This window comes from Telopea speciosissima, chromosome 4 (assembly GCF_018873765.1).
Source record: "Telopea speciosissima isolate NSW1024214 ecotype Mountain lineage chromosome 4, Tspe_v1, whole genome shotgun sequence".
Taxonomy (NCBI): domain Eukaryota; kingdom Viridiplantae; phylum Streptophyta; class Magnoliopsida; order Proteales; family Proteaceae; genus Telopea; species Telopea speciosissima.
Window position 1 is genome coordinate 70010472 of NC_057919.1, and position 8325 is coordinate 70018796.

Below are 8325 nucleotides of genomic sequence, written 5' to 3' on the forward strand. Positions count from 1 at the left end.
TTGGACAGAAGGAGACATTGATCGATGCCATGGAAGAAAGAAGAATTTTGTGCTGATCGGTAGTCAGAAGGTGGTAAGGGGGGGGGGGGGGGTGCACCACATAGACCCTCATCTCTCATCCAACAGTTGTGTACTTGTACACACAACTTTTTACCTTCGTTTTTTTTTTTTTTTTCCTTCTCAATTTTATTTATTGTTTACCAAGAAATAAAGCTTTTATTTATTGAACAGATATATTTTGATTCTTTTATTTTGAGTTTACCTTCCCATTCCTCACCTCTAAAATTCCAAAACAACAATGTTGTATATATTAATTGCTAATGTGATATGTATATAGTGATTGCAATTTAATCCCACAATTACACCACATATCCATCATAATGTTATGCTCTACATGATGGGTGTAGTATATATAGTCTTAGTTCTCATCAAAAGAATTGTGGAGCTTGTGGAGCTATCTTACTTACTTAATGAAACTCTATTGAGCATGATCCTTTTGAAGGATCTAAACTCTTCAAGCTTTGTGGATGAAAAAAATTAAATATTCTACTCATTTAAGAAAAAAATTTCAATCAAACACTAAGAGGGAAAAAGTTTAAATTTATGAAATTAAAAGATAAGTAAAGATTTTAGAAAGAAAAAAAAAAGAGATGACTATCGGTGAAAATGTAGAGGAAACATGACATTTTGCGATGATTCAGAGGAAATCAAATTAAGAAAACCATTAGCTAAAAGAGAAAATTTTACCTAAACAGAATGAGCACCCGAAAATATTGTTGAAGCAGTTGATCCAACAGCCAGAAAACGTGATGAAATATTACTGCTTAACTACACATAGAATGAATGAGCTACTGGGCAATCTCATGAGAATTGATAGGCTCTTGAACTAAAAGGCAGAGAACCAATCTAAAGAACAATATTGCACTTCTAGTATAATTATATATAACAGTCAAATAGGTAGCTAACCCACACTCGACTGTTATAATGCTACAAGAGACTGTTAAGCAACCATTAGGGATTTATTTTCCTCATTTTTAAATCCTAATTGTAATTTCCGTTCACTCTGCCCATATTTTTAAAACTGTAGGCCAGGTAATATTGAAGCACATTATTCTGTCAGTCAAAAAAAAAAAAAAAACCACAATATTTCTTTAATGCCATGGGTCAATCAAGCCTTTATGATATCATAAAGTATATACAGATGAGACCATTATTATTATTTTTTAACTTAAAAATTATAGCATGTGTTAGATGCTTCCGCTTTTCACAAAAAAAAAAAATTTTAAAAATACAATAATAATACTATTCTACCTGCTTTCATGCTCCTCATTGAAGCAAACAAACCAAAAAAATTTATTAGAAGATTTTAAGTTCAAAACCATGTCTTGAGAGTTAATTGCATAAGTAATCATAACAATTAAAACATTAGGGACTGGAAGTACTACAGTTTTGTTGAAGCAAGTTAAGGAGATGATCTATTGCCTGTCTCAACATTTATAAAATCTTAATAATAAAATAAAAGGCGATGTTGTCTAGCTGTGCATGGACCATGACCTACCATGTAGTCCATAGAGATAAAGCCCATGCTTTCTAATCATCTAAGTTTTTGGTATTTTTTAAAAGAGAATTGAGATTAGATACAACTTGACAAGTTAAAGGAAATTAAAATTTTGTTGACAAATAAACCCCAACTCTGTTGCTCACATGTCAAGTTTTAGTCCAACTAAAACTAATTAATCAAATGGCAAAACAAGGCATTGAAACATCTAAGACAACCAAGAGGATGCACATGACCATGGAGGGGTGCATGGACTTATATGTGAGGCTTTAATTTGACATGTGACCAATTTAGATTAGGGGTGCTAAACAGTCGATTCGGTTTGATTTCGGTCAGGCTGAATCGGGTTAGGTTTGGGAATGAGTGAGACCAAAACCAAACCGTTAAGAAACTTCGGTTTTCGGTCATTTCGGTTTCAATCCGGTACGGTTTAGGGGTGTCAAACAGTCGGTTCGGTTCAATCCGGTACCGTTTCGATTTATGTTATAAAGGAAATCAAATTAAAAAGCCATTGATTGGGTCATCCAAACTAGGGGTTGGGTCAATGCCACTTCCCTAGATAACAGACTATAGATAGCTAATTTTAAGCGCATGTACATACATGCTAATAGAGGGGGGCCCATACGTGCTGAACAGTCCAACGCCACACTGCCCATGCGTGCCGACGTGCTACCACAACCTGCTTTCAAAAAGACTTACCGGATCGGCAAAGATCTGCTGTATCGACGAGTGGAGCTTCGATTGATGGCAAGAAGACCACCAGAATCGCTTCCACAACCTATTTTTGAACAGATCTGCAAGGATTTGTTGAATCGGCGAGTGAAGCTTCGTCCGGTGACAGGAGGGGATTGGTGAAAATTGAATAGAGACTGGAGCTTCGAAGCCGACTATGACCTCAGTGCCACCAGCACCATAGTTGGCATCACCTGCAAACACACAAACAAAGAAAAAAGAAAAACCTCCCTTGATTGGGAGCCCCTCGATGTTGTCCACATAGAGCCCATAAACTTAAACATAAAATTGGAGCACATGACCTACGATTGATTGCCGACGATGGCAAAAAAATCTAAACAACCATAGAACGGGGAGCTTCAGGGAAAGGGAGGGGGAAGAGGAGAAAGTATTGGTGGTGATAGCCACGGTGGGAGCAGGGCAGAAGGGGTGCAGGCGCAGATGGAGGTGGAGCAAGACAAAAAGGGGGCAGGTACAGAGAGCGGTGGAGCAGGACAGAAGGGGGGCGGCCACAGAGGACAGTGAAACAGTCAAGGAGATCAATGCAAGCATTGTTACATATCAATTTTCTTATTTATAATTTCATACCCATTGATTTGACAACTCCCCTTACAATCAGAAATTTTCTCACTAATATTGAAATCAATGGATAATCAATTCACATGTTCGTAACCTCATACTCAATGATTTTTTTATTAGTTTTATTCGGTTTAGTTTACAGTTTGGATATCGGTTGGGTTGGTACAGTCTGTTTTCAACCTATCCCATCATACCCAAGACGAAAACCAATCTGATAAGGATTGGTTCGCTTCGGCTCAGATTTTTTCGGACGATTTTTCTAGTCGTGCTAGGTTTTGACAACCCTAATTTTGATCATTCTCTAGATATCCACTCGTCAAATTTGTCACATTACCCTTTCTCACAATAGAAAACCCCACCTGTCCACCTACAATTCTCTTGTGAGTTGCCATCAAGGATTTTAAACTCGGATTCAGGAGTTGAATCGGGAATGGAATCGACTAGAATCAATTCCAAAAACCCTAGAATCAACCAATCCAAAATGGCCAGAATCAAGATCGATCACAGCCAATTCCAATATGAATCGCCCAATTCCAATATGAATCACCGTCACAAGATGTACCTAGCATATCACTGACCTGGAATCGACTAGAATCAATTCCAAAAACCCTAGAATCAACCAATCCAAAATGGCCAGAATCAAGATCGATCACAGCCAATTCCAATATGAATCGCCCAATTCCAATATGAATCACCGTCACAAGATGTACCTAGCATATCACTGACCACCAAAAAAAAAAAAAAGATCTCCAACCACCCATCCAATGGCATGGAGGATTTGAACACACATCCCCAAATGTTGGTAGGTGTTGGGATGTGTGTCCAAGTTCTCCCATTTGTTGGATGGGTGGTTGCAGAGGTGTTGGATGCTCAAGTAGTTGAAGAGAATCCGGATCGACACTGGATGGGGATCCCAAATGTAAGGTAGGATCTTGGTCGTGTTTGGTCCTGTGCCCATTTATCTAATGGCCACACCGTGTCATCTCCTTGATCACAATGACATTTGTCTATAGTCTTTCTGGTCTATAGACTCTATACTCTAGCAGACTTCTCATTCTCAGAACTCATCTGAATGGTTCTTCGCAATCATTCGAAGCAATGCCTCAGAGCATATTCAACGATTTCCCTAATATCACCATCTATCTACAGTTACATCATCCGGGCATCCATTGAAAAGGGTGCTCCTCAAAAGGCGCTTCTGGACTACAAAGCGATCCTCTTCTCCGGAACAATCCAACCTAACCATCGAACACTGTCATCTGTCCTCGACCCCTGTAAGATCTTATTAGATCTTAGATTTTCCACCAGTATTCATGCGAGAATCCGCAAAACTGGTTTCCAATTGTACCCGTCTGTGTTCGCTTCTCTAGTTGGAACCTATATTGTCAGTGATCGACTTGATCGTGCCTGTCGAGTTCTTCGTGAAGCTCTGGAATGGGGTGTCGATCTCTTGTTTGGGAATTTAACCATTGATGGTTATATGAAGAGTGGAGATCGAATTTGATAATGCAAACAAGATATTCAAGCAAATGTCGCACAGGGAAGTGGTTTCTTGGAACTTGATGATAGCTGGTGGTGTTAGAAATGCCCACCCAAAGGAGGCATTGAGTATGTTTCATCAGATGCTTGGCTTGAATTTCAGGCCAGATGGCTTCACCTTCTCTTTAGTTCTCTCTGGGTGTGCTCGAACTGGAGCTCTTCGCGAGGGCAAGCAGGTACATCAGTTGATGATCGAGCATGGAATTGAGCTCAATTCTATACTGAGTTCGGCCCTAATAGATATGTATTCCAAATGAGGAAGAATCCAACACTGCCAAGCAAGTTTTTGACAGTATTCAAAGGAAATAAGTATTTGTTTGGAATGTGATGATGACAGAGCTAGTGATTCATGGGCTTGCTTTGGATGCGATGGAATTGTTCTCTCGAATGGAAGGCGAAGGTGTTACTCCTGATGGATCCATCACCTTCCTTGGAATCTCGACTGCATGTAGCCATTGTGGCCTGATCGAAGAAGGGCACCGACATTTCGATTGGATGAGAAGTCATTACTCGATCGAATCGCAGCTCACACACTATGGAGCAATGGTTGACCTATTGGGTCGAACTGGGTTATTAGAAGAAGCGTACGCGATTATAAAAGCGATGCCAATGGCGCCGGACATGGTAACATGGAGGGCACTGCTCAGTGCTTGTAGAACTCATGGGAATGCGAATTTGGGTGAGGTTGCAGTAGAACAAATGGCAAATCTTGTTGGGAAAAGTGTGAAAATCTTTTTTCACCTGTGTGCAAAGAAAACTGGAGAAAATACGACAGTACGTGAATAGTTACCACGTGTGGGACCCACGTTAACACAAAGTGAGAGCGTATAAATAAAAATGATAAAAGCAAACAAACTCACCGACACAAGTGTTTACGTGGTTCGGCAATACCTACATCCACTGGCGTAATTGAGACTTCTTCAATATGAGAGAACTGAGACAATAATCGTACAAGTAATAACACTTGAATTTAAACAAAACCCAACCCTGTATCTAAAGTCGGATACCCCTTGTACACCCTCTCTCAACTCATACTCTCAAACCCCTGAAGAGATAACACAAAACCCAATACTCCACAAACAATCACCCGCTCAACTCACTTCACCTCTTGAACTTGTATATTGTTCAAATGTGTAGAACCCTTACCCTTTCCCCCTATTTATAGGAAATGTTAAGGATGAATTTCCCACGTTCATAGTCGATTTATGAACAGTGGAGGGGTAGGCAAGTAGGTGGGAGACACCCCTCCCTATCCTTTTCTTCTTTCCATTTAATAGTCACCCCTTTTTGTCCTTTCTCTCTTAATTCTCTTCTCTTTCTTTTTTTTGTTGTCATTTATTTTTTATTGACTTTCTTTACACAACACACCACCACCCAACCCATTTGTCAAGTGTGGTGGCTGGCCCTCATAAATGAGGAGGACTCAACAAATCTCAATAGTGGAGATCGTGTGCTCGAACATGTATTCGGCTTCAAAGAGATGGGACAATGCAAAGAGAGAGAGATGTGATGAAGAAGATGGGGATTAGAAACAACGTACCGTGGATTGAGTTGGGTGCAGATGGGAGATGTCGTTCACCAATTCAAGGTTAGTGATAGATCACATCCAGAATCGAACACATTATATGAGGTGTTGGGAAGATTGAGCCAGCGGATCAAGATGGAAGGGTTTGTTCCCATGAAGGATTTGGTTTTGATGGATGTTTTAGAGGAAAAGGAAGGGAATCTGAATTTATAAAGTGAGAAACTAGCGACGGCTTATAGGATTCTGAAGACGAGCCCTGAAACAGAAATTCAAGTATCGAAGAACCTTCGAACTTGTCAAGACTGCCACGGCTGGATGAAAATGGTTTCAAGAGTCTTAAAAAGGGCCATAATAGTGAGGGATTGAATTCGTTTACATCGTTTTGAAAATGGTTCATGTTCTTGTGGAGACTACTGGTAAGTAACCATATAAAAACCGGATCCTGTCCTTGTACAAGTACTGTCTAAGGTTCTTCAGGGCCACTCACATGGAATCCACTCTTCTTGTGGATCCTACAGTGGATTCCATGTGAGTGGCCCTGGAGGGCCTTGGATAGTACTTGTACAAGGACGTACACGATCCGTGCATCACTTATAAAATGGGAAGAAGTCTGTTATTCCGGCCCGTTTGTTCCTTTGGATGCTACAGTGTGGAATCCCTGACAACTTTCCAGGAGTATGGTAAGGGTGTTTGAACGTATGGGGTTAGAAACTGGTGAGAGCATGGTTTGAGCTTTTGAGGTATCAATGTCGTATTGGGCGACGATATGTACCGTTTTGCAAGTAATCAATCTCGATACTGTATTGGTGGCATGGTATCGATAAGGGATAAAATGATCAAAATTCATTTTTAAAGGAGAATCAGGGATACATTAGTTCAATACTATCGATCCGTTTCGATGCCCTATCAACTTTGCAGGTGATCGATACCTAATCCGATACTATGCACTAAAACCGTGGGTGAGAGTGTCATACTTTTCCATTTTTTATGCTTTGTGTTGTCTCTACTCTCCACTCCCCATTCCATTTCTCTCAAAATTTCAACTATTTTGGTAAGATTTTTATTAAAAAGTACAGGAAAAATGAGCAATGATTCTTTTTTTTTATTTTTAACTTTTTTGTTGAAAGAAAAGAGAATTTTATAAATTATGAGGGTGAAAGACATGAGTCCACAAGAGTACAACTATCAGTTGTAAAAGTTAGTTTACTATAACATTCTAACCAGGAGCAATGATTCATTGATCTTCTGTTTCTTGAAGGACTTATTGTCGCCCGGAGGAGGAGGCTGTTACGATCACATCTTCATATGGGGGCTAATCTTACATTAATTACAAAAGTGATTTGGTGTAAGTAAGTAGGTTGATATGATCTTGGGTTCTCTGAACTTCTAAGCCAGTTTATGCTAATTTTGGCAAACTCTTCTCCGCTTTTGACTCTTTTATGAGAATGGGTTTATAGCATTATGTCTTAAATTTAACGAAAAATAAGGATATTCCAAAAAATTCAACGAAATAATTAGGAAGTCTTATTAAATATTAAAAAGGGGGAAAAAAAAAAAGGTAAAGCCTAATTCCATTAACAATGGATATGATAAGTTGCGATCATGGTTCCTGATCTCGGTATCGGTTGAATTGGATCGGGATTGTCCAAACTTGGACAAATATGACATTATTGTCCTTGTTTTCTTATTAAAAACCTAATTTTTTTACACTTTTACCCCTGTCCGTAGAGCTAGATTGGATTGGTATTGGGATTGGTCTCGACCGATACTGATCCGATCTGGCCAAAATCGGATGATCTGATCCTATACCTCAAACCATAGTTGCGATGTATGCTTGTCGTATCTATTATTTAATATGATTTATATTAAGTGAGATGAGTATTTAGACATCCTTCCGTTGTCGTCCAGCGGTTAGGATATCTGGCTTTCACCCAGGAGACCCGGGTTCGATTCCCGGCAACGGAACTTTTTATTTTAACTTTATATCTTCCACCCTAATACTGGCCACACGTTGGACTGCGAACTTGGAATCGATTCGAATCAATCCCATAAACCCTAGAATCGACGTTTCAGAACATGCAGGATCAAAGATTGATCACAGCCAATTTAGATCTCAATCAACCAACTCAACCTATCCAATTTTCGAAACCACGACACATTTTGATTCAAGGGATAATTGTATCTAACCTCATGCCACTAAATATTTTGATTGCCTTTGTATCTCATGTTCATTCTGGGCCTTCCATACCTCCCACATTATGACTATTACTTTTTCGACCGATCATCTCCTCTTGCCTCTACTTTGAACATCTCGTTCAATTTTAGCAGTATTGGTGCCTCTTAGCTTTTACTCATAGTTCTGGGGGCAAAACACTTCTTTGCAGTCGTTCTC

The 8325-nt window shown here is 39.5% G+C and overlaps 1 non-coding gene and 1 pseudogene across 1 annotated transcript; both read left to right on the forward strand.

Annotated features, from left to right (window-relative positions):
• The first annotated feature begins 3887 nt into the window (after nucleotides 1-3887).
• Nucleotides 3888-5194, forward strand: LOC122659608 (annotated as a pseudogene).
• A 2632-nt stretch (nucleotides 5195-7826) lies between these two features.
• Nucleotides 7827-7898, forward strand: TRNAE-UUC. The gene has a single exon. It is a non-coding gene; the product is annotated as a tRNA-Glu (tRNA).
• The last annotated feature ends 427 nt before the right edge of the window (nucleotides 7899-8325 follow it).